Source organism: Babylonia areolata, chromosome 15 (genome assembly GCF_041734735.1).
Source record: "Babylonia areolata isolate BAREFJ2019XMU chromosome 15, ASM4173473v1, whole genome shotgun sequence".
Lineage (NCBI taxonomy): Eukaryota > Metazoa > Mollusca > Gastropoda > Neogastropoda > Buccinidae > Babylonia > Babylonia areolata.
In genome coordinates, this window is record NC_134890.1 from 12935109 (window position 1) to 12942608 (window position 7500).

Sequence of the window (7500 nt, forward strand, 5' to 3'; positions counted from 1 at the left end):
GGGGAGAGACAGAGGAGAGAGAGAGAGAATATGATAATTATGATATGATACATAATGTATCAAGAAATTTTTTTAAATGCATATTGAATAAATAGATATAATAATAATAATAAACTGATTACCCATAAATGAATAAACGCCTCAAATGTTAAAGAGATTTATAAACTTGTAAGGCATAGAAAATGAATACTCCCAAGTATGGATTCAATTGATTCTGAAGAAAAGTGTCGTCTTACAAAAGACAGTTAGGTGAAGATATGAAATAAGGTGGGGGGGGGGGGGAAGAAGAAAGTCCGATGGGTGCTCAGATGTTTGCTTATTCATCGTTATTTATTTATCTATCTATGTATTTATGTATTTATTTATCTATCTGTCCATCGATGTATTTATTTATTTATTCATTCATTCATGTATTAATCTATCCACTCACTACATTATGTAGGGGTATTCATGGGGTTTTTCATAAATGTGTTTGTTTCTTCATTCATCTGTCGATTCATTTATTTAATTATCCATTTATTCATTTACTTTGACAAACATTTATTCATTGATTTACTTATTTACTTATTCATGAATTTATTTATCATTAATTTTTCAATATTCCTTGTGTTTATATCTTCTCCAGGGGCAAAACGTGAGTGAGGGGGCAGTTCACCATGCCGGACCGTGCATCTAGACTTGCTGAGTGAAAGCGGAACGGGATCTTAGTGGAGCAGGTAAGTGTTTCAATGGTGTGTGTGTGTGTGTGTGTGTGTGTGTGTGTGTGTGTGTGTCATTTCGTCATCTAGTTTGACATGCTTGAGAGCATTGTGTCTTTGGTTTATGTGTAAGGTGACCATCTGTGTGGGTGGGTGAGAGAGTTGTGTGGGTGGATGGATGGGTGGGTTGGTGTGTGTGTGTGTGTGTGTGTGTGTGTGTGTGTGTGTGTGTGTGTGTGTCATTTCGTCATCTAGTTTGACATGCTTGAGAGCATTGTGTCTTTGGTTTATGTGTAAGGTGACCATCTGTGTGGGTGGGTGAGAGAGTTGTGTGGGTGGATGGATGGGTGGGTTGGTGTGTGTGTGTGTGTGTGTGTGTGTGTGTGTGTGTGTGTGTGTGTCATTTCGTCATCTAGTTTGACATGCTTGAGAGCATTGTGTCTTTGGTTTATGTGTAAGGTGACCATCTGTGTGGGTGGGTGGGTGGATGGATGAGAGAGTTTTGTGGGTGGATGGATGGGTGGGTTGGTGTGTGTGTTTGTGTGTGTGTGTGTGTGTGTGTGTGTGTGTGTAGTATATGGGTGGATGGATGGGTTGGTGTGTGTGTGCGTATGTGCGTATGTGTGTGTGTGCATAGTATGTGGGTGGATGAGTGGGTTGGTGTGTGCGTGCGTATGTGTGTGTGTGTTGTGTTGTGTGTGTGTGCGCGCGTGCATGCGTGTGTGTGTTGTGTATGAGATTTACGTGTGTGTGTGTGTGTGTGTGTGTGTCTGTGTGTCTGTGTGTGTGTGGTGTATAGATATAGATGGTTGGTGTGCGCGTGCATATGTGTGTGCTGTATGTGTGCGCGCATGCACGCGCGCGTGTGTGTATATACAGAGAGAGAGAGAGAGAGAGAGAGAGAAATAAAATACAATATGTATAAAGAAATAAAAGAATACAAATTGAATAAACAGATATATTCATCAATAAAGAAACGCTTCAAATGTTAAACAGATGAATTTATAAACTTGTATGGAATAGAAAATGAAAACCCCCAAATTTGTGTATGTATTGATTTGATTTTGAAGAAAACTGTTGTCTTACAAAAGTCAGGTAGGTGAAGATATGAAATAAGACTTTTTTTTAATAGTATTTTTAGGTGTTTGTTTATTCATCGTTATTCATTTATTTATTTATTTATTCATTTATTTCTTTATTTACGCATTCACTATGCTATGTATTCATTCACTGATTTATTCATGTATTTGTTTATTTATTCATTCATTCATTTACTCATTCATTCATTTGTTTATCTATTCATTTGTTGTTTTTTTATTTATTCATTCATTTATTTATTCAACTATTCATTTATATACTCATTCATTCATTTATCTGTTATTTATTTTATTTTATTTTTTCAATATTCTTTTTGTTTATTTCTTCTCCAGGGGCAAAACGTGAGTGAGGGGGCATTTCACTATGCCGGACCGTGCATCTAGACTTGCTGAGTGAAAGCGGAACAGGATCTTATTGGAACAGGTAAGTGTTTCAATGGTGTGTGTGTGTGTGTGTGTGTGTGTGTGTCATTTCCTCACCAGGGTTGACATGCTTGAGTGCTTTGCGTGTTGTCTTTGGCTTACGTGTAAGGTGACCCTCTGTATGCGTGCGTGTGCGTGTGTGTGTGTGTGTGTGTGTGTGTGTGTGTGATGTATTTCGTCACGTATGTGGGCATACTTGAGTGCCTTGTGTGTAGTCTTTGACTTACGTGTTAAGGAAACCTGTGTGGAGTTGGGGGGTGGGGAGAAGGGGGGGGGGGGGGGGAGGGGGGAGGGATGGTGATTTCGTCACCTGTATTGGCATGCTGAAGTGCCTTCAGTGTAGTCTTTGACTTAATGTGTATGGTAACCCTATCTCTCTCTCTGTCTCTTATCTGTGTGGGTGGGTGGGTGGGTGGGTCGGTGTTCGGTACGTTACCATTGTTAGATTCTTTCTTGAGTACCTTCTGTTTCTAAGTAGCTTGATCTTGGCATGCTTGAGAGCCTGGTGTGTAAGTCTCTAGCCTTCGTACACGTGCAAAGGTAACTGTCTGTCTGTCTGTCTCTCTTTCTCTCTCTCTCTCTCTCTCTCTCTCTCTCTCTCTCCCTCTCTCCTCCCCTCCCTTTCACACACACACACACACACACACACACACACACACACACACACACACACACACACACACACACACACACTTCAGTTAATCCCCTGTTACTCCTACTTGCTTCAAAAACGACAACGGCCTTGTGGCAAGAGATGTAACTCGGTGGCCTGCGTTTCAAAATTCTGATTTCGGATTCTCTGTCTCTCTCTCTCTCTCTCTCTCTCTCTCTCTCTCTCTCTCTCTCTCTCTCTCTCTCTCGTACATTATATATGCATTAAGTATTAAGTATAACTACGTTTATATGCGTACATGTTTGTGTGTCTCTTAGAACAACGGCAGATGTGTAAGTCGGCCAAAGTGCTAGTATCTTCACCGTTGGAAAATAAAGATTCATTTATTCATTTTCGTTCTCTCTCTCTCTCTCTCTCTCTCTCTCTCTATATATATATATATATATATATATATATATATATCTCCCCTCTCTCTCTCTCTTCCCCCCCCCCCCCTATATATATGTGTATCTCTCTCTCCCCTCTCTCTCTCTCTCTCTCTCTCTCTCTCTCTCTCCTCTCTCTCTCCTCTCTCTCTCTCTCTCTCTCCCTCTCTCTCTCGTTTGATTCCATTAATCGAAATATTCTTTGGCCTGTTTTACTAAAAAAAAAATTAAAAAAAATAAAAAAAAATGGTATTAAAGGTAAATTGTATAAGTGTATTAAAAGTATGATCATGTTAAACGTTCATGTATCTCTCAACTTGCGCACCTCGGAAAACGGAGTATGGCTGCGTACATGGCAGGTGGGGTAGTGGTGTGGGTGTGGGGGTGATAAGCAAAACGGTCCTACTCGTAAAATGTTACGTGTCTGTATGAATGTGTAACATGATAATTTTATGTGTGCGTGATTGAAACCAAAATGATTAACACAGGAAACGAATGACGAGCGCCCAATGGCAGCTATAGGTCGGCTCTACCCAGGTAGGCAAACATTCTGTGTTTGTAAAGCGCTTAGAGCTCGGTCTCCGAACAAGGACAGGCGTTACATAAGTATCTATTTCATCATCATCATCATCATTATCATCACCACCATCTCTCTTTGTATGTTGATAGATAGATGTATATATATATATATATATATGTATGTATGTATATATACAATCATCACGACGGTCTTCACCAAAGGACCCTGTAGATACCTGCCAGTGTATAGCGGACTGTTTTGTCAGGCCTTTTACCTGCCAACCAGCCGTACAGGTACGGCATACATTGTGTATGTATGTCCAAGGTGTGACACCTTTATACAGCTACACACGTCACTGACTCGCGCTGAGAGATATACCCATGAGGGACGATGATTTACACTACGCCTGTGTTGTATGCGGACTGTCAGCATCACTGACAAAATATCAGCATATATATATATATATATGCTTAGTTATTTATTTATTCATTTATCTGTTTTATCAAATGGTCTGTTCACATCAGCTTCAAGCTGCCAGACGCTAGCCGCAGAAAGGTGAATCAGTTCCAGACATAAGTCTATCTCAGCAGCGACACTGAATTCCCCTTCGGAATGTTATCCGCATCAGACTTTGTACCACAACGCGACGGGGGCGCAATAGCCGAGTGGTTAAAGCGTTGTTGGACTTTCAATCCGAGGGTCCCGGGTTCGAGTCTCGGTAACGGCGCCTGGTGGGTAAAGGGTGGAGATTTTTTCCGGCCGATCTCTCAGGTCAACATGATTATGTACAGACCTGCTTTTGCCTGAACCCGCCCTTCGTGTGTATATATACGCAAGCAGAAGATCAAATACGCACGTTAAAGATCTTGTGTTCCATGGTAGCGTTCGGTGGGTTATGGAGAGAAGAACGGCATACCCAGCATGCACACCCCCGAAAACGGAGTATGGCTGCCTACATGGCGGGGTAGGAATGGTCATACACTTAAAAGCCCACTCGTGTATATACATACGTACGCAAACACACACACACACACACACACACACACACACACACACACACACACATGTATATATATATATATATATATATATATATATATATATATATATATGTACACGAGTGGGCTTTTATATATATAATATAGAGAGAGATATATAGATAGATAGATATGGATATATAATACACACACAAACCCAGATATAGATATATAGATAGATAGATAGATATAGATAGATAGATAGATATATATATATATAGATATATATATATATATATATATATATATATATATATACACAGACACGGGCGGGCAGCAATAGAGGCAAGCAGTACGGCTATGTGATGGATAGGTGGATGTAAACACTTTGGAGAATCATGACACCGTGCAGCCCGCTGGAGGAGGAAGGAATGTAATGGGTTGGCAAAGGAAGCCAACTGCTTCCGGTTTGTGTTACTGTCTTGGGGGGGGGGGGGAGGGGAGGAGGGGGCAGGGGGGGAGGGGGGAGGGCGTCTGGAGAGAGGGGCGAGGGGGGTGGGGTGAGGAAGGAAGGAAGGAAGGATGAGGGGGTGGGGGAGGGTGTAGTGGGGGGGGGGGGGGGATGGTGGTAGGCAAGTGCAAAAAAAAAAAAAAAAAGTGAGGGTTGGGGGTGGGAAGGGAAAGGGGGAAGGGGGGGGAGGACGTGGGGTTGGGGGGGTGGGTACACAACATCACGGTGCTGGATCTGCTCTGTGTGTGTGTGTGTGTGTGTGGATTTCTGTCTAACACGCTTTCTTTCTTGATTTCTATTTTCTTTCTTTCTTTCTTTCTTTCCTTCTTTCTTCGCTCGTGGGGACTGCAACTCCCACGTGCGATCATGATTATGTGCACGAGTGGGCTTTTTCGTATACCACCCTCGTTTTCAGCCCCCTCCCCCCCCCCCCCCCCCCACCTCCGCCATGAAGGCAGCCATACTCCGTTTTCCGGGGTCTTTCTTTCTTTCTTCCATCCTTCCTGTTTTTCCTTTCTTTTTTTCTTTCTTTTTCTATCTGTTTTTTTTCTTTTTCTTTTTTTTTTTTGTTTCATTTCATTTTCCTGTATTCAGTAGTGTTTACGTGTGACTTTAAGTTCAGTGTGTGTGTGTGTGTGTGTGTGTGTGTGTGTGTGTGTGTGTGTGTGTGTGTGTGTGTGTTCGCGCGCGCGCGCGCTTGCATGCGTGTTCTTGCGTAATTGTTCTCCGGCCATTTAATTGAGCGCGTGTGAGTGCATCAGGCAAAGGAACTGAGTGCTGAACGTTCAACACACAGCCTTTGCTCCATTGAAAAGTCTGGAACCTGGTGCCTGGCATTGATGAGGGCACAGTGAGCACTCTGTCTCACGGTGTGTTGTGTGAAGATGCCGCTCTCTCTTACATCACTGCTCAGTGTCAAGCTGTTCCTCCCCCCCCCCCCCACACACACCACCCCCCACTCCCCATGCCCCCGGCTGGCTCTGAGCCGTTTGAAGTCAGTGATGGATGAGTCGCTGCGCGTTCTCTCTCTCTCTCTCTCTCTCTCTCTCTCTCTCTCTCTCTCTCTCTCTCTCTCTCTCTCTGTCTCTCTCTCTTTCTCTCTCTCTTTCTCTCTCTCTCTCTCGCTCTCCCATCTCTCTCTCTCTGTCTCTCTCTCTTTTCCCCCCACTCTCTCTCCCCTCTCTCTCTCTGTCCCTCTCTCTCTCTCCTCTCTCTCTCCTCTCTCTCTGCCCTCTCTCTCTCTTCCCTCTCTCCCTCGCTCTCCCTGTCTCTCTCCCCCTCTCTCTCCCCCTCTCTCTCTCTCTCCCCTCTCTCTCCCTCCCTCTCTCTTCCTCCCTCTCTTTCTCTCTCCCTCTGTCTCTCCCTCTCTCTCTGTCTCCCACCTCTCTCTCCACCTCCTCCTCCTCTCTCTCTCTCCACCCCCTCTCTCTCAATCTGTCTGCCTCTCTCTCCCCTCGCAACCCCCCCCTACCTTCCTTCCCCAGCACTCCCACCTCTTCTCCGTTCCCCTGCTTTTTTGCCTCAGCACCGCCTCCCCTATTGCTCCTCACACCTGCATCCATTCCAGGAAGTTCGTTAATTGATTGGAAATACGGCCTGACACACTGACAACCCAGGATGTTCGTTAATTGATTGGAAATACGGCCTGAATAACTGGCAACCCAGGATGTTCGTTAATTGATTGGAAATACGGCCTGACACACTGGCAACCCAGGATGTTCGTTAATTGATTGGAAATACGGCCTGACACACTGGCAACCCAGGAAGTTCGTTAATTGATTGGAAATACGGCCTGACACACTGACAACCCAGGATGTTCGTTAATTGATTGGAAATACGGCCTGACACACTGGCAACCCAGAATGTTCGTTAATTGATTGGAAATACGGCCTACACACTGGCAACGCAAGAATGTTCGTTAATTGATTGTAAATACGGCCTACACACTGGCAACCCAGGATGTTCGTTAATTGATTGGAAATACGGCCTGACACACTGGCAACCCAGGATGTTCGTTAATTGATTGGAAATACGGCCTGACACACTGGCAACCCAGGAAGTTCGTTAATTGATTGGAAATACGGCCTGACACACTGGCAACCCAGGATGTTCGTTAATTGATTGGAAATACGGCCTGACACACTGGCAACCCAGGATGTTCGTTAATTGATTGGAAATACGGCCAGACACACTGGTTAACGCAAGATGTTCGTTAACTGATTGGAAATACGGCCAG

The 7500-nt window shown here is 43.9% G+C and overlaps 1 protein-coding gene across 1 annotated transcript in view; it reads left to right on the forward strand.

Moving 5' to 3' along the window:
• Nucleotides 1–7500, forward strand: part of LOC143290181 (carbohydrate sulfotransferase 11-like) — a 101947-nt gene that overhangs the window by 33528 nt on the left and 60919 nt on the right. The window contains exons 2-3 of the mRNA XM_076599495.1: nucleotides 626–716; nucleotides 2129–2219. The gene's annotated coding sequence lies outside the window, so the exon portion shown is untranslated. The remainder of the gene's footprint in view (nucleotides 1–625; nucleotides 717–2128; nucleotides 2220–7500) is intronic.